The sequence below is a fragment of the Ochotona princeps genome, chromosome 4 (genome assembly GCF_030435755.1).
Source record: "Ochotona princeps isolate mOchPri1 chromosome 4, mOchPri1.hap1, whole genome shotgun sequence".
NCBI classification, from domain to species: Eukaryota; Metazoa; Chordata; class Mammalia; order Lagomorpha; family Ochotonidae; genus Ochotona; species Ochotona princeps.
The window spans coordinates 77562290-77585504 of record NC_080835.1 but is presented as its reverse complement, the minus strand read 5'-3'; the positions used below and the strand labels follow the sequence as shown (position 1 = coordinate 77585504).

Here is a 23215-nt window from a genome sequence, read left to right as displayed (position 1 = left end):
AGGGTCATATAAGTAGACAGGCAGGTATGGCTGATAGGTAGACAGCCTTGCGTGTCAGTTCCAGGGGCTTGGGTTTGATGTTGTGTTCAAGAGCCGTTGAGGGTGACTGAACACAAGCAGGTTTTCAAACATGCATTTCTGGAAGCTAAATCTGGAGTGTGATGGAAGAGTAAGAAGAGTGTGGGCCTGGCTGATGAACTTCAAATAAGAGCAGGTGCAGGGGCCATAGGAGTGACGGTGATAGAGAGAGGGGAGAAAGATGGGGACCGAGTAGGAGTGGGAGACAAATGTAGGCAGTCCACAAGGCAGGAGAGGAAAACTGTCGCTGAAGAGCAGGGCTAGGGCAAAGAGGGGTTTGGGTTCAGAGTTTCGCAAAATGTGACCCTCTGGGCCACCAGCCTGGGAGGCACCCAGGCAGGCAGGAGGCTGAGGCTACAGTTAGCCTTATTCTTAGTAGAGCAGATGCAGCAGTTCCAAGCATCCCATCCAGAAATAACAGTATTCAGAGAAGGTGGTAAACATTTTTTTCCTATGGCGTTTTCTTAGAATTTTTCCCTTAAAATCTGCCCTCCTGTTTTGTTAGTAGGCCTCGCAGATAAACATTATGTTGGGTTAACAAACTTAGTTGGCGAGAGAAAAACCTTCAGAAGGTATCATTGCTAAACTTATCAAATTCAAGGGGAATGGACTGATTGAGTCAGCCTTCTCTGGAGTTTCAATCAAGGAAAGTTTTTTTCTATAGAAAATGCAGCTTTGTATCTGGAGTGGAAGGGAACCATCTTTCTGTTCCAAAATGTTTGTCTATGAGCTCATGTGATGATTAATGGTTAATATTCCACCTGTAAGTGCCAGTATCCCAAAAGGATACTAGTTTGTGCCCCAGCTGCTCCACTTTTTGATCCAGCTCCCTGCGTATGGCCTGGAAAAGCAGCAGAAAGTTGCCCAAAGTGTTATGACCTTTAACCCACATGGGAGACCCAGAAAATGCTCCTGGCTTCTGGCTCCTGGCTCAGCTACCACCACTGCGGCCACTAGATAGTGAACCAGCAGATGAAAGATCTTTCTGTCTCTCCTCTCTGTAAATCTGTCTTTCCAATAAAAATAAATAAATCGTTAAAACATAACAAAGCAAAAATAAAGCATTTGTCCATATAGGAAGGCTTTCCACAAGTGTTTATGAAAAATAATGATTGTGGAAAGTTTTTCTGCACCAGGGTATAGGTTATATTCTAATTTAATTTTTATGTGAACTCTTAGAAGTGCTCTCATATATTCATGTATAAAGATTTTTTCACACTGAAATTTACATGTGAATTTGACCTGATTCCTTTCGTCAGGATAGAACATTTCTTAGAATTATTTATGAATCAGGTATATACCTACGTAGTATATACTACACATTTAATATGTAGGTATAGCATGTGGTTTTTGTACCTAATATAAAACAAGGCCAATTTTTTGCTATGAGCAAGAATTCTCTGTCAGGATATGGCAAACAGGTACCCTGAAATGTGTGATGTATACAAGTTTAGGATTCCTCTTCTGAATTCTTACACTTCTATCTCAGATTTTCAGAAATGAATACATTAAATAGTCACATGAAATTTTTACATGGTTTTGAAATTCATTTAGGGAAGTCCTTTGTTCATTATGAGCATGCCATATACAAGTATAGTAATATTAAAGATGGGTGCCAAAGCTTGAACATAAACGATTTAATATATAAGCTGCATTATCTAATATTTTTTAGGATTAGTTTCTACTAAGACTATACATGGTCAGTTTTGTTGCTGAGATTGTGTATATCGGTTATTAATGTGACTCTAAAAACAACTTCTGTCTCTTTGCTAGTAAAGGTATGTAAGCAAATATTGAAAATACAATTTGGGAACTGATGCTGTGGTGTAGCGGCTTAAACTGCTGCCTGTGACACCAGCCATATATGCACCATTTCAAGTCCCATTTCTCCACTTCTGATCTAGCTCCCTGAAATGTGCTTGAATAAGCGTGAAGTTCTTGGGCCTCTGAGCCTGCATGAGATACCCAGAAAAGTTCCTAGTTCTTGGCTTTGGCCTGGCCATGCCCTGGCCATTGTGGCCATCTGGGAAGTGACCCAGTGTGTGGCAGACCTCTGTCTCTCTTTTCACTGTAATTCTACCTTTTAGATAAATAGAACAAACCTTTTAAAACAAAATATGTCATTGAAGAATAATTTGTGAACCAACAGAAGAATAATGAAGGTTAGAAGCCCAGAAAAGCTCTTCCTTTCGGTTAGAAGCCCGAATAGACTCCTTTCCAAGAATTGTACCATACACTTAATTGCAGGCCACAAGTAGGGAGCTACAAGGGAAGTAGAGCAGCTGGGACACAAAACAACACCCATGTGAGATCCTGGCAGCTTCAAGGAGAGGACTTTAGCTATGAGGCTATCACACCCAACCTAAGATTGATTGATTGATTTTTAAAAATCAGTTTTTCATTGTACATGTTTGTAAAGAACAGTGTGATAACTCAAAATATGCATAAATAGTATACACTGATCAAATCAGGGAATTAGTGTTTCTGCCTCCTTGACCATTTCTCATTTCTTTGTGGTAAGAACTTTCCCCTCTTTCCTTATTTTAAAATATATATTACATATTGCTAATCACCATCCTGTGCTGTAAAGCATTGGTATTTGTTTCTTCTAACTTTATCTTAATACTCATTATCCAACCTTCTTCTGTCCTTCTAGATCTCTAGTGACTTCTGTTCTTTCTAATTCTGTGAAACAACATTTTTGCTTCCACCAATGAGTCCAAACATGGGATATTGTCTATCTATGTCTGGCTTAATTCACATCACGTGATATTCTTCAGATCCGTCAGTGGTTCTGCAAATGACAGGATTTCATTTTTTGTTTCTTTTAATGACTGAAAAACACTGTTCTATATGTTCATCACATTTTCTTTATGCCCTTACCTGTCACCAGGTAACCTCAGTTGATTCCATAACTTGTCTGTTATCAATAGTGCTGCAGTAAGCATGCCAGTACAGATAGCTCTTTGATACACTGATCATAGTTCCTTTGGATATATATCCAGTAGTGGTGTGAGTGTATCATAGTAGTTCTGTGTTTAATTTCTTATGAATCCCCATTTTGTTCTCCGGATTGGCTGCACTGATTTGTATTTCCATCATCAGGACGTAAGAGTTCCCATTGCTCTCTGAGTTCCCCGTTCTTCATATCCGTGCTGATGTTTGTTGTTTTTTGTCATTTTAACTCTAGTCATTCTACTGGAATGAGCTGTCTGTCATGGTAATTTTGAGTTGTTTCCCTGCATATTAGCATCATTGAAGCATTTTGTCATGTGTTTATGGACCATTTGTGTATCTTTGGGAAAAGTGTCACACACTTGCCCATTTTTAAATCAGATTTTTTTCTGTTTAGTTGTTTAGTTTTGGATATTCTTTAGGTGTATGGTTTGTGAATGTTTTCTTCAATACTGCAAGTTATCCCTTTACCTTGTCAGTGTTTCCTTTGCTATAAAATAGCTCCTTAATTTTAGACAATTCAGTATGTCTATTTTCGTTTGTTACCTTTGCTTTTGGGGTCTTATCCAAAGAATCATTGTCTATCCCAGTGTCTTGAAGTGTTTTCCTATATTTTCTTCTGATAGTTTAATAGTTTATGACCTTACGGGGCCCGGCAGCATGGCATAGCGGCCAAGGTCCTCGCCTTCAACTCCCCGGAATCCCATATGGGCGCCGGTTCTGGTCCCGGCAGCTCCACTTCCCATCCAACTCCCTGCTTGTGGCCTGGGAAAGCAGTCGAGGACGGCCTGAGACTTTGGGACCCTGCACCCGTGTGGGAGACCCGGAAGAGGTTCCTGGTTCCCGGCTTCAGATCGGCATAGCACCAGCCGTTGCGGCTCACTTGGGGAGTTAGTCATCGGACGGAAGGTCTTTCTCTCTGTCTCTCCTCCTCTCTGTATATCTGACTTAAAAAAAAAATAGTTTATGACCTTACATTTAGAACTTTTATAGAACTTTTATACCGTTTTGAGTTGAGTTTTGTATAAGAATTGGAGATCTAATATAATGTTTCTGTATATGAATATATACCTTTCCCAGTACTATGTATGAAGGGACTGATCTTTATCCTGTTTTTGGCACTGGAGGGATTTGTTGACGGTTAGTTGACTTGTGATGACTGGCTCTAAGTCCTCTAATCTGTTCCATTGACCTGTTTTAATGTCAGCACCATGGTATTTTGGTATATTGTGGCTATGTAGTATGTTTTCAGATCAGATACTGTATTGCTTCCAGCTTCATTCTTTATGTCCAAGACTGCTTTGATTATTTGGAGTCTTGTATGGTTCCATGTAAATTTTAGGATCGTTTTCATTTGTGTAAACAATATCATTAGTATTTTGAATGGGATATATTGAATCTTTAACTGAGTAACACTGACAGTTCAACAGTGAAGTTCCAACCTCTGGGCATGGGATGCATTGCCATTCATTTGTTTCTTCTTCAGTTTACTTATCTGCATGTTCTGACTTCATTGTAGAGAACATAAATTTCTTTGGTCAAATTCATTACTAAAGTATTTTTGGGGGCATATTATTTGGTAGCTATTGTGCAGAATTGCTTTCTTGATCTCTTTTTTAATATGTGTATTGTTGGTGTTTCAAAATACTCTGGTTTTGTTATGTTGGTTTTGTATGTTACACCTTTACTCAGCTTATCAGTTCCAGCAGGATTTTGTTTTGTTTTGTTTTTGATAGTTTTTGTGTTTCTACCTACCTTGTTTGTCATCTGCAAGCAAGGATCCTTTGAATTCTCCTTTCTTATTGATTCATTTATTTGTAATGCTTGTTAGTAAGAAAGTAAAACCATAAATTGTAGGGGGATGGTGGGAGAAGGAAGCAGGAAGAACACCAACCTCAGATTTATCTAGAGCCCTGACAGTTACTTTTTTGAAATGGTTACTTATTTAGAAATGGTCTTAGGTATTCCACAGGCCATTATTTTTTAAAGCATGTCCCAAAACACAGTCCTTGACTTACTGCTTGGGGGGGAAAAAAGGGTTCTGAAGTCACTATGAGAAATAGCTCTACACTGCTGAGAATTTCTGAGGAGATAACAAAAGTCTTTTAACCCATTGCTTTCAAACTTTCTAGATCACTGTCTTTTAGATGTATCTGTTAAAATCTTACACAGCTGACTGAGTAGGTGAAGATGTCAGGGAGAAATAGTATTATGAAAGCAGTATTATAGGAAATATAGCCTAGCAGTATATAGGATGAATTTGAGGTAGAAGCACTTGTGAGCATGAAGTGCTGTTTGGGTGTTGCTGGAAATAATCTGGAATAATGTGTGACAGATGGAATAATGGTAAATATTTATTAATCAGTTCAACATTTATTGAGCCTTTTTGTATGCCAAGAACTGTTCTAGATCCAAGAGACACAAGAAGACATTCAAAAAAATCTTGTCCCTTGAAGTTTATTTATATCCCAAAGAGAGAGAGTAATACAATAAAAACAAAATGGGTAGTGGTGAAGATTGGACCCTAGAGCATTGGAGACATTTCTGATGAGTTGACCTGTAAACAAAAACCTTGGGTAGTTGAAAATAATGCCATACAGATGCCTAAGCAGAGGACTGAGGTAGTAACCCAGTGTCACTTAGAGCAGAGCGAGGTGGAGAGTGGTCAGTTTGTTGAGAGAGGTATTGGGCAGACAGGGAGTGACTGAAGTCATATAGCACCTAATAGATCGAGGGAAGGACTCAGGATTTTATACTGAGTGTTCTGAGCAGAACAGGGACACAGTGCTGCTTAGTTTTTCAGTGTTCTTTCTCACCACCAGCGGGGAGCCAGAGAAGAAACAAAGGGACTGTTTAAGACTATAGGACATGCCTAGGCAAGAGGTAAAGGTGAAAGTCAAGTTGATGGCAGCGTGCCCCAGGTTTCATTTTAAGTGTTTGATTACTAAGTGTTCTAAGAATATTTTGAAGTAAAAATGTTTGTTAATCTCTGTTTTTCAGTTTTACAGTGAGTAGTGCCATTGGTTTTGAAACCCAGACATTACAGTTCCACAATCAGTGTTCTAATGTAGACTGCCACACTCCTACTCAGAGAAAGAGAAGGACACTACTGGGCCAAAGCTAAACCTCAGTTTCCTCTGTTTCCAAATACTATGCCATGTCTTCTATTTTCCACGTCCTATTTACTACATGTAAAAATTACTACAAAATAAAATTAATTTACTCTGTAATCAGTTTTAGAAGTGTATAAGTTGCTTCTGCTTAACCATGTCCATTTCTGTGCTTATTTGTGAAATTATTTTTGGAAGATTTTCAGGGTGGGAAAATTTTCAAGATTTTCTTGGGAAATCATGCCTTCTGGATGTTTTCCACCACAGGCCCATTATTTTTTAAAGCATGTTCCAAAACACAGTCCTTGACTTATTGCTTGCTCTCATACCTCTTTTGCTCTCTCACTATCTCACTCTTGCTCCCAGCTTTCTCAGTTAGAGAAATGAGATAGCAGGCAGCTTACTGTAGACTGTTTTGTTTCTCTGTTTAAGAGAACAGGAACACTTCTGTGGGAAGAGGAAAACTCCTGCCACTGCTGATCCCAATACCCTTATCTTTTCCTTATATTTCCCTTTCTTGGGAACTTTACAGTACCTTCTGGGTTGGAGGAAACAGTCTTAGAAATTTGCACATTTGAAATTTATTTTAATTGCAATGGCTGTAATCAAACAAATCAAGGTTATATCAAATCTCCCACAATCCATCAAATTTTGTTTCTGAAATGCTCATAATGGACTTGAGAAAAGGATTGAAATAAGGAAGGAAAGAATAGATCCAGATGTGGCAAACAATCAGTTGGTTTTGGTGATGTGCCAGGGATGACATGAAGCAAGTATAGTACAAAGTTTGGATGGTGCTCTGGATATGACCAAGGAATGCAGGAGAGATAAACATCAGGTTTTAGAAATCGTAGAGGACTACTAAGCCTACCATTGTTTTCCTAGGACTTTCATTTTCTTAGTGCTGCTCTCTAGGTTACTAGGTTTCTATGTCAGAACCCTGGAGAGTTCCAAACAGCAGCACAAAAGAAACTATAAAATGGGAATATGGCTACTGAGTCAACAGGAAGTCAACAGGATAAAGGTATTCATAAATGATACCAAAGTAGATTTATTTGCTTTCTGTTAGAATCTCAAAGACTTAAAATGATCTCCACTTCTGCCTCCCCTAAACCTTATGAAAATCATAATGGAGTTTGGGTTTTGGGGGCTCACAGAGGGAAGTGAGGATTTCTTTCATATACTGTGCTTTCTCATTAAGACTTCTTCTGATGGCATGATACTGCCTCTCTTATTTCTGAGATCTTACCAAGGAAATTGAAATTTTTGATTGAGTAGAAGGGTTTGGGATTTGCCTAGATTGTTTTTTTTAATAACCTTTGTCTTTCCTCTTGAAATAATCACAAATTGATCTGTAGACTCTAACAGTTTCCAACCTGTTTGATTGTTAAAAATTATAGAAAATACTTCATGTGCAAATTGAATGGGCAATTTATATCTTCTGCTAACTAATTTTAACATAGTTGTGAGGAAATTCTTGAAATTTATTCATTGTATTGTTTTATGATACAGTTCCATAAGTTTTGGGATTTCCCTTCTTCCCTCTGCAGATCCCCCCCCCCCGATTTCCCCTGTATTATTAAAAATTATTTATTTATTTGAAAAGGCAGAATTACAAAGAGAAGGAAAGACAAAAAGAGATCCTCCTCTTACTGGTTCACTTCCCAGATGTTTGCAATGGCTGAAGCCAGGACCCAGGAGCTTCATCTGGGTCTTCCACGTAGGTGGCACGTAGGTGGCAGAGACCCAAACATTTTTGCCATCATCCATTGCTTTCCCAGGCACATTAGTAAGGAGCTGGATTGGAAGTGGAGCAGCTAAATGGAAACTGGTGGCAGGCAATAGCTTAACCAGTTACAACACTGATCCTGAAAAAACTACTCTTGACTGCAGCACATTTCTGAACATTGTTGAAGATTGCTGAGCAAAGGCTGTAGTTCTACATCAGTAGTTAATCTTGTGACATAGCAATAAATTGTATTATCTTTGAAGTGAAGAAAGTAGATATCAGTTAATCTGTGCACTCGTTTTTGGAATACAGAAAAAGCAAATATTTTCTCTTTATTCTATTCAGCAAACATTAAGCTGTGCTCTACCAGAGGATTTAGGAAAGCCCATTTTAATGCTCTGAGGTAGGTCTAGAAAACTAAGTAGGGATCAGTATAGTGAGAAGAGTAGAGAATATGCATGCTGGGAATTGCACTCAATATACTACCAAAGAGAGACAGTGTGTGTGTGTGTTTGAGAGAGACAGAGAGAAATTGCACCTTCCTTGCATGTAAAGATCCATCATCTTTTAAAACAGCTTCATAGTATTCTATAGTATGAATTAAGTCACATAATTGCTTAACAGTTTCTCCTTTAGTGAACTTTTAGATTATTTCCTGGCTTGTCTATTTCAAAATAATATTACACTGAATATGCTTGTATCTGTATCCTTACAAACATTAATGTGATTTTGTGTCTAAAATTAGGGGTTTTTTTGGTCCATGGACACATTTGCTGTGTTCTTCAGAGCTGTGACTGATCAGGCTTGATTACGTTGCTCTCATTACATTTGAATCTCCTGCCATTATGATTAGATCAGAGTTTGGGGACTTGTTGGACTTAAAATATGACTTCGCTTTTTGCTTTAAGAAATGAGAAGCCATTCGAGGGTTATAGATAGAAGACTGACATGTTGGAACTATTTCTAGAGATCACTCTGGCTACTGTGTTAAAAATAGAAGATAGGACAAAACAATAAAAGTAAAATCAGTTCAACTGCTGTAGTTCAGGAAGAAAATAATGGTGACCAGGACTTAAGGGAGCATGGCAGAATTTAAAAATAGTGTAGTCTTCTGGTTGAGGTTACAGATGTAGTAGATGAGGTTAAAGATCAGGATACCCAGTATTTTATTAATGAGTTAGCAAATAAATGATTGCCAAATCAAGAAGGAAACATTTTAAAAAGCTTGAAAGAAAACAGAAATTCAGAATTACAAATGATTCCTTTACATTTAAGTCATGTGCATGGTCCTTTTCTCTCTGCTTCCACACAGGTCTCATTTTGACTAGAACTAAATTGTTAAGAGTGTGGAAAAGAGATAGGGAATGGGCCCGGCGGCGTGGCCTAGCAGCTAAAGTCCTTGCCTTGAAAGCCCCGGGATCCCATATGAGCGCCGGTTCTAATCCCGGCAGCTCCACTTCCCATCCAGCTCCCTGCTTATGGCCTGGGAAAGCAGTTGAGGACAGCCCAAAGCTTTGGGACCCTGCACCCACGTGGGAGACCCGGAAGAGGTTCCAGGTTCCCGGCATCGGATTGGCGCATACCGGCCCGTTGCGGCTCACTTGGGGAGTGAATCATCGGACGAAGATCTTCCTCTCTGTCTCTCCTCCTGTCTGTATATCTGACTTTGTAATGAAATAAATAAATCTTAAAAAAAAAAAAAAGAGATAGTGAAGGTGAGAGAAGAAAGAGAGCAAATTGGCTGTAAAATCTGCATTTGTGTGTGTGTATCTGTATGGCTCACAAGTCAAATGTTGGTAGTAATGCTTCCGTGCAAAAATATTATATTTGTGTTGAGTTGCTTCTGTTTTATAAAAGTTATTGTAGAAACAAACTTTTTATTTTGATGTCTACATAAAGGTAGAAATATTTTCCACCCCACCCCACTCCCTCTCCGGACACAAAGGTCTATAAATTGAGTTGAAAACCTCTTAGTAAGCAAGCAGTTAAGCTTTTCATCCTTGCCTGTATCTGTTTGTGGTCATTTCACAGTATTTAGACTTGATGCTTTTCAGAGCTTGACTTTGGTTACATTTTGAATGCGTCATTTCCTTAATCCTTTCCATCCTTCCTGAACCTTTTTCACTGACCACAAACTTCATTTCCATCCACATTCTCAGTTCCAAAACTACTCTTGTACCTGTTATGTCTGTGTTATAGGGCTGCCCAAATTTTGTAAAACTTTATTAATGGCACAAACTGTAACCTAATTAGAATCATTGAAAATACCATAAATTAATAAGTCTTTTTTATATATCTGAGTGATGAAATTTTTCTAGGGAAACCTTATAAAGCCAGAAACTCACTGCCTGTGAGTTATAAATCCATACTTGTATTGATTGCTTATCCTGTAGTTTTCAAAGGATCAAATCCAAAGAAATTGACACATCTCATTGACTTTTCCCAAATTGTTTGATTAATAGATATCCTTATTTATATAAAAGCTTAATGATCCACAAATATTTGAATAGTGTGTAAGGTATTTTGTTTGAACCATTAGAAGTATTAGTGTGTGGCAATTTTTAAATGTACAATCAGAATTAAAAGGAATAATTTTTATTAGCATTCTCTTAATATATGAGTGGCTAGTTTTAACATATCTTAGCAAATTCCTTGAAGGCAGAATTAGCTTACTATTGATTTTTTTTTCCTTCAGTTAGAAGATGGAACAAGAGGATAGAAGCGATTGATTAGAAAGAGTATTGAGAAGTTGCTTAGTAAAAAAGGTAGTGAGGAAACCCATGCTGTGAAATTTATTAAGAAAAAAAACAGCAGTTGTTGGAAGATGCAATTTTAATATCTTTCAAGTTGTAGACCCTTTGTTTAACCTCGGTCAGTCTAAAGCTCTGAGCTAAATAGAGAGACACTGAGCTTTAACAAAACTTAAGAATTCGTGAAAGAGATACCAAACTCTATCTTCAGAAAGCTTTATTTTAAATTGCCTTTATCTGGAACTTTGTGTGTCAGCACTGTAGGATAATAGTGTGTTTAATTCCTAAGGGTAGTGACAAGAAATCCATACTAATCTCTTTCTTGGTTTACCATAACTGTGGCATAAGACTAACCACCTAAACCACCTAGAGATATCATTAAATTTAAGAGTGAGTCTGCAAACCCAACTCTATGAAGTCATGTCCTTTTGCTGAATATTAGTCTTCTAAAGGCTGCAGAAGAAATTTTTGCTCAAGACCTTACCTGTTCCAGAGTCATTACCACTGAATTCTTAAGTTCTTTCTGTTGTTAAAAGCAAACATTTATTCAGGAGCCATCTGGTTCTATTCTTTTGCTGAGTTGCGTTTCTATCACTCTGAACACTCATCTTTTGGCATCCTACCACCAAGTTTGTGACAACTAAGGGCTTGTTTTCCAAAACTGCCGTAGGTGAAGAGAGAGACTCTGCTGCCTGTTACAACCCTGAATATGGCCGAGACTGGAGTGACTTACTCTTTCTTATGGGCCTCTTGGATGTGTTCTATTTTTTTTTCTGGCTTCTTACAGTGAATTATTTTTCATTTAGACTTTTATCCTGGGCCCAGCACGGTAACCTTACAGCTAAAGGATTCGCCTTGCATGCTCCTGGATCCCATATGGGCACTGGTACAGGTCTCAGTGGTCCAGCTTCCCATCCAGCTCCCTGCTTGTAGCTTGGAAAAGCAGTAGAGGACAGTCTAAGGCTTAGGGGCCCTACACCCATGTGGGAGACCCAGAAGAGGCTCCAGGCTCCTGGCTTCGGATTAGCTTAGCTCTGGCCATTGTAGCCACTTAGGGAGTGAGTCAGTGAACACAAGATCTTCCATACTGAATCTTGACTGGATTTGAACTGTAATTCTGTAACAAGGTGGAGGAATCCACCATGGTGGGAGGGACTGGGGGAATCCCAGAACCTATGAAACTGTGTCATAAAATGAAATGTAATTAATTAAAAAAAAAGAAAGATCTTCCTTTCTGTCTTTCCTTCTCTCAGTATGTCAGACTCTCCAACAAAAATAAATAAATACTTTTAAAAAAAAGTTTTGTCCTTACAGCTCCACTGCTGAATAAGAAATAATTTCAGGGCTCCCATATATCTTATTTCTCTCTAGTCCTAAAACAAGCACCCTAGGGATTTTTGTACTTGAAATTAACAGAATGAGACAAAACAAAAACAAACCAAGGGCAAATTTAAAGCCACATTTTTACACAAAACTGATACCCACTGGAGTGTTAATATTGAATTTAAAAGAAATTTCAGTAGTTATTTCACTTTATTTTTTCTTAAGAATGTTTTTCTCTTAACATGTAGTATTTACATACCCTTATGGGGTACACCATACAGTGTTTCAGCAAATTTGTGTAATACAAGCTTGTCAGATCAGCTAATTAGCAGCCCCACCTCTCCACCTTTCCTCCATGTGGACAGCCTGCCAGCTCATCTGCAGTTCCATGTGTAGTATATAATACATTATGGTGAACTAAAGTCTCTTAACTGCTGAAACTGTGCAACACTGAAAGTTAGTACTTTCATACTTTGTTATCCCTTATCTCACCTCTGTGTGTCACCTCTCCCCCTACCCTTCTCAGTCTCTGGAAATCATTCTAATTGCTGATCAACTTAGTTTTAACTTTCATAAACATAACTTTAAACACATAACATACACATAACTTTCATATAAAGGGAGACTTTGTGCTTCTGTGTCTGGCCTCTGTGCAGTTTTATCCATTTGCCACAAGTATCAGAATTTCATTTTTTATGTCTAAGTAATATTCTAATGTCTGTGTGTATTCATCGATTGATGAACATCCGAATGAATCCTGTGTCTTAGCTGTTCTGGATAGTGCTGTAATGAACACAGGAGTGCAGATCTCTATTTGATAATGTTGATTTCATTTCCTTTGCATATAAACCCTTAAGTGGTATAGCTGAGTCATATGTTAGATCTATTATTAGTTTTCTGAGGAACTTCCATACTGTTCTCCATAATGGCTGTAATAATAAGAGTTTTTGTGGTTTCTAAATATGTTAGAAACATTAGCCTACAATGAGTAGTGATTTTTGCAAGAGCTAAGAATTCAACCCAGAGTTTTGCCTTGTTGTCTTCTTCAGTTAGTCCTTTGACTTAGATGTTACCCAAAACTAAACATTTATTTCTTAAAATGAATCATAATTGGCTCTTCAAAATGTGACTGATCAATTTTCCCCTTTTCCAGCAGTGAACTAAAAGTAAACAGGAAACAGTGAATGAATTTAGGTGCTAATAGCTGATAATAGCTTTTAAAAAGTGGTCCAGTGTGGCTGACACCATGCTATAGTCACAAGCCTCTGCCAGTGACACTGGCATCCTGTATGGGCTCCAATTCTGTCCTGGCTGCTCCACTTCCAATCCAGCTCCCTCCTTATGGACTGGGAAAGCAGCAGAGGATGGCTCAAGTCCTTGGGCACCTGCACCCACATACGAGACCTAGAAGGGGTTCCTGGCTTCCAATTAGATCAGCTGATCAATTCAACTCCAGCTATTGTGATCATTTGGGGAGTGAACCAGCGGATGGATAATCTTTCTCTCTTTCTCTCCCTCACTCTGTAAATCTGTCTTTCCAGTATAAATGAGTAAAACTTTTTAAAAAAAATTATATAAGTATGTAACAGTTAAGGAACACAAAATACTACAATCATTCATTATGTGGCAAGAGTTCAAAACATTTCTTTTTATAATTTTGAGTTTTATACCCAAGCCACTTTTTTCCAACATTGGAAATTGTGCCAGTTTTATTTCTGCTGTGATGTTACATTGCAAACAACTGCCATAATCCCTTGATCTGTCTGTGAGTCATCCAGGAGGACTCCATGTTGAGCTATAGTTTGGATTCATATCTGCACCACATTTCTCACTCTAGACATGCTCTTCTCGTGGTAGAAACACAGGAGATTAAACTGCACACATTTGCCTGCCCTGTTTGGAGGCATCATAGAGTTACATGACAAGGAGTATGAATGAATATTGGTGTGGAGTAAGAATAAAGAAAAGGTAGCAGCTGTCTACCCCAAAAATCTTTCACACTTGTAATAATACCAGTTTGTCACTGAACTGGATGTCTTCTTTGGTTTCTAAATACTAGAGCAGATACTTAGTACTATTTATTAACTTGTCTACCCAAGAACATTGATTTGCTATTTAGCTAACTTGTTTACAAAAGCTTCATTGAAAACTTGTGCAGCTTAGTCCGCAGTTATGTCCCCAGTTGCATTTCTTAATGAGACAATTCAGCATGACTTTATTTTCTGTTGTTTCAACTCAAAAGAATTTCTTGAAGAAATAAGAGATGTATTTGCTCTTTGATTTATTATTGCATAATAACCTTAGACAATTATATTTAAAATACTTCTGTACAGAAATGAAACTACTATAAGTAATAGATATTCTTTCATCATTATTTTATTCTCCAAGTTGGACATTTGTGTCCTAATACAGAAAAATTTCATGGTTTGGTAAGCCATAGTCTGTTCTTTGGGATACATTTCTTAAGAAATAATTGCATATCAAAGTAGCTATCTGGATGTATTTATCTGTATAAAGAATGTGTTAGAAGTGTGACCAGATTGCATTTATAAATATTATTGTAACACTACCATAGATTGAGTAAATAGCTCACAACATCTAGTAGTTTATCTCAGAGTGACTCATCAGTCCAGTCATATTCATTACTCAGAAATAATTCATAGCAGACTTTCAGTTCCTTTTGAAATTATAAAATAGGTGGGATGAAGATGCCTGTTTGAGAGATTGTCTGCAATGTTTAAAGCCATTGAGATGACATCATCGTCAGGAAATATTAAATAGGACTCCAGGCATTTCTTCAAGCTATTCATCTGACTTTTTTTTAGTCACTGCCTAAAATACAGTTCTGAGACAGTTAATGAAACATTACTACATATATATCGAAGCTAGTAAGAAAATCCAACTGTTGTTCTGGAACTATTAAGAGAGTTTATAGTATATCAAACAGTATCTCATCTTGTCTGTAAACCAGTATTGCCTCATAACATGTCTTCCATAATTTCTTGAAGTGCTCATTGAAGTTTTTATTATTTTACCTTCTGTCAAATTAGTGTTGTCAATTTGTTTGCATGTAGGACTGAAATTTACTTGTGTCTCCCACATCAACGATGAATACCATTCCTGTAAAGGGGATTAAAATTGCTTTTTTGTTTTAATTTTTGCTTAATACAATTTTATGACTTCTTAATGTAGAGTTCAATTCGGATGCTTCTTTTGTATAGTTATCTGTCACCTACTTTAACCCTTTACATTGTCTTCCAATATTTTGAAATACAGTCTCCCTCGTTAGGCCTATTAATCAATGTTAAGTTTGACTTCTGCTTCAGTTTCATCTCATGCCTGCCCCCTTTCCCTGCTATCTGTACTCCTGTGGTCTCCTTTGGCTGCGTCTTATCCTAGCGGACTTCGTTTCCTCTGTGGAAACAGGACATTCTCATAGAAACTTCTCCTGATCACACTACCTGCAGAAGCCTCTCCCAGATGCGTTCCAGTTGTTCACTCTGCTTCCTTAGCATACATTGTACCCAGTCCTTATTATTTCTGTTTATCTAATTAGGTATTGTTTTTTCTCCTCAGAAATAAAGATCTGATTAGAACAAAGTGTTATGCATAGTGACTGACACAAAGAAATTACTCAAATATTTGTTGAGTAAATGAATAAATGGATGATTGTTAACCTTTAAGTTCAAAGGAGTTTAGTTTTCTTCCTTAAGTTGAACCCATGAGGGGGAAAGCATTGTGCTTTGATTATGACCTGAAAAGAGTCAGTACAGTTGAGGAGCCTGGGTAGTCCTGAGCTGCTCTACACATCACTCTCCTGTAATTGGCTTGAACCAAGGTCTTGGATAAAGTGTTCCTTTAATTAAATATAAGTATTTCTGTATATGAAAGGCAGTGTAACAGAGAGGGAGAGTTAGGGCAAGAGATCTTTGATCTGCTGATTCACTTCTCGATTGGCTACAGAAGCCAGGAGCCTGGAACTTCATCTGGGTCTCCCACAAGAATGACAAGTTGCCAGAGCACTTGGGCCATCTTCCTCTACGTTGCCAGGTTCATTAGTAGGGAGCTGGTTTGGAAGCAGGGCAAATGTAACTCAAACCCAGGCTCCAGTATTGGATGGCCTGTAGCTGCTTAATCCAAAACTCCACAACACTGATCCCAGTGTTTCCATTTTCCTACAGGTGTCCCTCAGACCTCAACCTGTAAGATCTCAGCAGCAGTATGTAGAGGAATGGGACTCAAAGGGGAAGGGGGAAAAATGAATTTTGGAGAAGGAAAGATAATGTTCAAGGTAGAGCCTTAGAAAGAGAAGTGAAAGAGAAGCAGAAATGTTAACAGAGTGGTGGGGAGTTCTGTGTGTGTGTGTTTAGTGATGCATACACATGTGGAAGCTGATCCAAAAAATCATATTCCTTGTTATGTAAATGAAAACCATGTACAAAGAATGTTTCGGAATCAAAATTGCGAATTTTTTTCCTAATGTATAATTCATGTTGTAACTACTATTGTTAGAGACATTGCAGACAGCGTGATATTCTCAAGACACAAGATAAATTGCTGTGTGTACACAGAGGCCAATAGTATAGATACAGAATAAAACCCCACTGCAAGGCGTCTTTGCCATCAAGTTATAATTCAGTTGTATGTGATTGTCCAACTGTGGCTGCTCCTGGAGAAAGCAGTGGCCTTAGCTCACTTTCCCGGGTAATTCCTCTGGGACCACAGCTACTCAGACCTCAGAAACTGGTCCCGTGGAGAGCAGTGCTACCCTGCGTACAACTGTCCATGGACCCACTGTTCCTTGCTGAGTTGCTGAGTAAAGACCCCTCTGCTCCCTTCTGTTAACTCCACCTTGAAGCCATGGAGGAACCTTAGTGTCTCCTGAGTGAGGCAGTGCCTCCCACCTGCTCCCCAAGTCCATAATCCCTCCAACCCTCTCCCTCATTCCAGGGGCTGATAAAATTGAAAGACAAGTGGGGAAAAAGAATTTATATGCAGAGCAGCTTAATTTATGACCCTCACTAAAGTAGAAAGCTTGAGGTTTATTTTTGAAAAATCATAGTCATTCAGGAATTAGTCACTTGACTAAGTCACATAGCAATTCAGCAATACACACAGGATTCAAGACAGGCTTGTCTGACTCTAGAATTTATTTCTACTGTATTTTGAAATCTCTGTAAATAAACAAATCCAGAAATGCATTGTATTTACATATTTTACTAAATATATGAAAAACCTTTGAACTCCTCTGTTTGTGTCTGCTGTCATCTTAATACTGTATTACAACCTATTGGTTTCTATGTAGAGGAAAAATCTACTATATTTCCTTTTAATTGTTGCTGAAAACTTGAACATACAGTCATGCATTTCATTTTTAATAACCTTAAAAGCTTTAAATTACATAACTAAAAGCTCATTTTATTTCTCAGAAGACCATAGTTTGCTTCAGTAGTTCCACATGGCTTGAAACTGATGCAGAGGCTTAACAGATGCAGTCTAATGTAGAGAAATTGCTGAAAGCACAGTTAAATTGCCATACCAGAGGCAACAATTTCCTTAATTTTTGTCAAACACACAATTTGAAATGATTATGCGCTTACAAAAACAAACAGAAAAAAAATATTTTACAGTCTGTAGTTTCTATTCATATGTCTCAAGGTTAAAAGTTTAATTTAGTATTATAGAGAGTATTGCAATTTAATACTTCAAATTAGGATAACCCTAATTTTCTCTTAATTGAATACGAATCAGATACCTAATCCATTTCTAGTCGTATTTGGATGTCAGGTGGTGACAATATGCGTTTACTTTATGAACCTTTATTAGTTGCTTTATCCAAAAGTGATTAATAGGCACCAGCACAGGGTAAGTTGATGAAGACTGCATTCTGATCTACAGTAAGAAGTGGTTTTCTCTCGCTTGGCATTTTTGTATTGATCAGAGGCAAGAACCATTAGAGGAAGATATTTGGGTACAGAGGTTGGAAACAGTGGATCTTAAGAATCTTTTGAGGAGCACACATGAGCCAATGTTGATTGCCACCTTAGAGCCTCGGGCTTTGTAAAGGTCATATTTATAAAACCACTGTTTCTCTTCAAATTCAGTTTTTACATGTAAAAAATCTTTGTGGGTTAAGAACATCTGAATACAATTTAGCTATCTAAGTTTTTAAAAGACTATTTAAGTATAAATGTTAAATTGGCAATAGCCTTTGTACTCCCAAATTGCAAATTGAAGAAACTACAAATTAAGTCCTTTTAACATGACATTAAATATTGAGTTGCATAAATTATTAATCTTTTGGACAATTATTTATCTCTAGCTTTGAGGCATGCTAATGGTTTCTGTCTGAAGGATATGAGGCTTAAAAGGGTTCCTAAACTTAAGGGAACTCAGCTGGTTTGGTTTCCCCACTTCATTGGTAAGATTCTGGGGCATTTGCTCTTGTACTAGAGAAACAGAAGGGATTGTCACTTGATAGTGATGGTGATCATGATGATAGTAGCTGACATTTATTCAGCAGTAGTTATCTATCAGGCACTGTACTATGTAATTTATATTTTTATGATAAGAGCAGAATAAAAGCATTAACTGTACTGCATAAAACTTTGAGGTGGGTGTTGTGGTGCAGTGGGTGAAGCCACCAGTTGGCATGCCTGCATCCCACATGGGAGTACTGGTTCACGTCCTGTCACCTGCTCTTCTAATCCATCTTCCTGCTAATGAATTCCAGGAGGCAGCAGATGATAGCTGAAGTCTTTGGGTTCCTGCCACTCAAGTGCAAGACATAAATGGCATTCTGGGCTGCAGACTTCAGCCTGGCGTAGTCCCTTCTGTTGTGGGCATTTGAGAAGTGAATCAGTGGATGGAATGTCTTCTGTCTCCCTCTGTCCTGTCATTCTGCCTTTCAAATACATAAAAATGACAGTTTTAAAAATTTGTATAGCTTGGAACATAGTTATTAAGACTTCAGTTATGGACACGCTTTGAAAACCACAGCACTACCAATGTTAGTATCCATTGGTGGTCATATATATGAATTGTAAAGGACTACAAAACTTCCGAGGTTCAATGACTATAGGATAGTAATGACTTCGAAGATGGTGATGAAATGTTTAAGGAGAAGAGCTCAATCTTGATAACATTACAATGGCAGAAAAAAAAAATCTGTCTATAGGTAGGCAATGAAGTCACTTAGAAGGTCAAATATGCTTGTAAAATCTGTGTAGATTTTTATAAAAATTCCAGGTAGTGAATGGAACACAAACACCCCCACCCTCTGGGGCAGAATTTCCTGACCTAAGATGTTACAGTCCTCCTTGAAATTGTATACAAAATGGAATTTGTATGCATGTTAGTTTTCACAGGCTCTCAACAGAGTGAGCAGAAGTTCATGGATCTAAATGTTAAAGTATCATTTGGGTGAGATGACTAAAGAGGCACTCCTGAGAAAGATTATGAAAAAATACCAACAATGTTTAGCTAAGAATAATGCAGATCAGAAGCTAGGTTAGTTAGATTGATTCTTGAAGGGAAATACTATAGCAAAAGAAATGCAAAGATCTGGCCCAGACTATGATAGTCTCATGGGGTTAGCAGAGAAACAAGAACTTGTTGGTGAAAGGGATGGAGGAAAACCAGGTAAAGAATCAATAGGAAGAAGTGTTTCTTTTTGAGACCAAGTAAGTGTTCATTATAATTGAAAGGTTATTTTAGAAAGTAAGGACTCAGAGGCTACCGGAGGGCTGCGGGAGAGGACGTCTAGCTCGAATCCCGACCCCAGCCCGCCATGAGCTCGTGGCTCATGGCGGGCTGGGCCGGACATGCCTGGGTGCGGGGCCTGCTTCCTTCCGGGGTGAGTACTCCTGGGGGGGGAGGCCTCCATGACTGGGTATGTCCGGGGCCCACCCACCACCCTCATTGGGCGGTGAACGGGATTGGGGAGGGGTGCAACCTTGGGCCTGCAGGCTTAAACCTCCGGCTGCCAGAGGCGACCGGAGGGCTGCGGAAGAGGACGTCTAGCTCGAATCCCGACCCCAGTCCTCCATGAGCTCTTGGCTCATGGCGGGCTTGGCCCGGGCGGCCAGTGCACCATTTGGCGCCGGGCTGTGCGCCCGGCCGGGGAGCTCTGGAGTAGTGGGTGTCTGAATCGCTGCTCAGATAGCTCTAGGCTGACCCCACTGTATCTGGGATCTGAGTCAATCCTAAAGATTCCCAATGCCAGTAACTCTTCCTTTGAAGAACTTCCAATCCCTTAATAATGCTGAGCTTTGAACACCTATCAAGTAAAAGATAAGCTCCGGCTTGTCTAGCAGGCTAGCACCTAATGGTCCTCAGAGCAACCACGGGCGGGTGTGTGATTTACGGCTAGGAATAGGCCCAATATGGGAGGTAAGGGGACACCACAACTGGGATGAGTTTCCCACCAAGGGGTGTATGTGCTGGAATGGGGGCTGCGTTCTATCTAGGAAACAGTTGTAGTCACCCGAGGCACTAGTGTGGGCTGGGATTGGATGCACCAGGCCAGTTCAGATCCCAACACCATCTGGTGTTAGGGAGAACCAGGACGGGTGTGGGACTGACTAGGCTGGATCTCAACCCCCTTCTGAGCCATGTGTGAGCTGTATGTGGGTATGGACGAGCCATGGCTGGGCTGAAACATCCAACAATGAGAACCAGAATGGGGTGAAATCCAGCCAGGAAAAGCCACTGTTCCTGCTAGGACAGGAGGTGAACCGAGTAGGGTTGGCTCAAGAACCCCCTGGCAAGCACAAAATCTGGCACTGGGAGGGGTTCTGATGGAGAAGCCTGGGCAACTCCTCTGGCAGAACACAGTCCCTGCAGGTAAGCGCAAGAAGCATGATAGGAAACAGCCCAGAATAGGCCATGGAAAGTTTCCCACTGGCACACATTCGGCATGGGTCAGGAGCAGACCAGGCTGAATCAGTTCATGTCATCCACTGGCAAATCCGATCACCAGAACAGAGTGTGGGATGGGCCGGGTTTGGTTGCGACAAAACCAGTACACATTATGGAATGCCAAGGCGTGGTTGCCTGTACTGGATATGAATGCAGCACCCATCCAGCACACGTGAGATCCAGGAAGGAAGGGGCAGAGCTGGCGGGGGGATTGAGGGGCTGGTCCCCTCGCTGGACAGCTACTCCCACTGGAGAGTGTTGGCTGGGATAGAGACAGACCCGACTAAGCAAGGCTACAACACCTGTGCACTGCATGTGGACTAGATCAGGGCCGCAGCATCAGCTGGCAGAAGCTGGCACTGGGGACTAATTATGAAAACTAGGACGGGGGCTGGGATGGCTAGATAGAGAGGCACTCAACCACATATGTGAGGGCTGGATGGTTGAGTTGGTTAGATAGAACTAAGCTTTAATACCCATTGACAAGTACCAGAGCCAAATGGGATATGGGACAGACTGGTCTACTGCTACACATACTGGCAAACCAGAGTAGGGGGTGGGCTTGGTGGGGGTTATTGTGGGTCGCCCCGACTAAGCTGCAGCTCCCACTGGTTGATGTAAGGGCCGAACCAGACTGGACTGCAACACCCATTGGTTCCAGTGCAACTCGGGACTGAAAACAGAACCAACACAGCAATTGCAACCACCAGCTGATATGGACTGTGCCGGGGCCTGTGCCGGGCCCTGTGCTTGATAGAACATACAAGAAACTAATCTGGGAATAAGTATCTTGGGAGATCTCCCCAATCGAACTGCTGGACTCAGAACTCTAACCAAGAAAAGACAGAAGACTGAACAGATCAATCATTCATCTCAGCTATATGTTGGCAGCGAAATATGGGGCAAACGGAGACTTTATGATGGACCATTATCAATCAGTGGACGACCTCATCGAGCGAAACTGGCAGCGATTCATAACTGGAGAACTATTAACACCACTTGAGCACATATCTCAGAGCGTGCCCCACATCCGGGACTTGGGGTGGGCGGGAAACCAGGTGGGGCTTCTCCCTCAATATCCCCCTTTGCCTCAGATACATGATGGAAACAATATTGACATAGTGGCATTGCCCACTTCCCTACCCCCCTGAACCTTTTTTTTTTCTTCTTCTTTTCTTTTTTTTTCTTTCTTCTTTTTCCTTTAAGTGTAATTAACTATGTAAAGATTGTCAACAATACAATAAAATAGATTTTAAAAAATAATAATAATAAAAAAAAAGTAAGGACTAAGAAAAGGTAGTGATTTTAGTCTAGGACAGTTGTCAATAACTTGAAAGCAATTTCCATTGGGTGTGAAACAGAAACCTTATCACAGGATCCAGAAAGCAGTTAAGGAAAAAATGTAACCTGAGTCAGCCCTTGATACTACAGAAACAGTAGTGATTATTACAGTTCAACTAATAGCAGCAAACTCTTTGAAGACTTTCACATATTAAATCATTCACTAGCCAGAATTTTTTTTTTCTTTAATCTGCACATAACCTTATAAGGTAGATTCTATTATCTCTATTTTGGGATCAGCAAATTGAGGATTCAAAGGCTAAGATTCCAGTTACCAAGAGTGAAAACAAAATCAGAACTAATCAGTCTGCTTCTGAGCCTTCATGCTGAACTGCTTACTGTTAAATATTTTAAAATATCTATGGGAGCAAACAGCCAGCTAGTAGTTAAGACACCAGGGTGGACCCAGTGTCCCACTTCAGAGTACCTGTATTCGTTCTCTGCCTCCAGCTCCTGATGTCAGCCTCCTGGTAATGTGGACCCTGGGAGGCAGAAACAATGGCTCAGCTGTGCTGTTGCCACCCCACCCACGTGGGAGACCTAGATTGAGTTTCCGGCTTTTGGCTGTGGAGCGGCCACCATTATGGCATAGTGGGTTAGTCTGCTTCTTGTAATGCTACCATCCCTTGTTGGAGTACCACATCAGATCCAGCTTCATGCTGATGTGCCAGGGAAGGCAGGAAATCATGGCCCAAGACATTGGCCCCAGCTACTCACATGGAAGACCTGATGGAGAATCCTACCTCCTGGGTTTGACCTGGTCCAGTCCTGTCTGTTACGGGCATCTGGAGAGTAAATTAATGGATGGAACTCTCTCCCTCTCTCTCTCTCTCTCTCTCTCTCTCTCTCTGTCTCTGTGTGTCTCTCATGCCCTCTCACTCTTATCCTTCTTGTCTGTCTCTCTCTCTTCCTCTATCACCCTGAAATAAAGTAAAAATAAATGAATTGTTATAGCATTTTTTGTCATTTTGTGATTTTTGTGACAGTAGCCACTTGGTATTGTCTGGGTC

The 23215-nt window shown here is 39.7% G+C and overlaps 1 protein-coding gene across 5 annotated transcripts in view; it reads left to right on the top strand.

The window, feature by feature from the left end:
• Positions 1 to 23215, top strand: part of SIK2 (salt inducible kinase 2) — a 125914-nt gene that overhangs the window by 54274 nt on the left and 48425 nt on the right. The gene's annotated exons all lie outside the window — the stretch shown is intronic.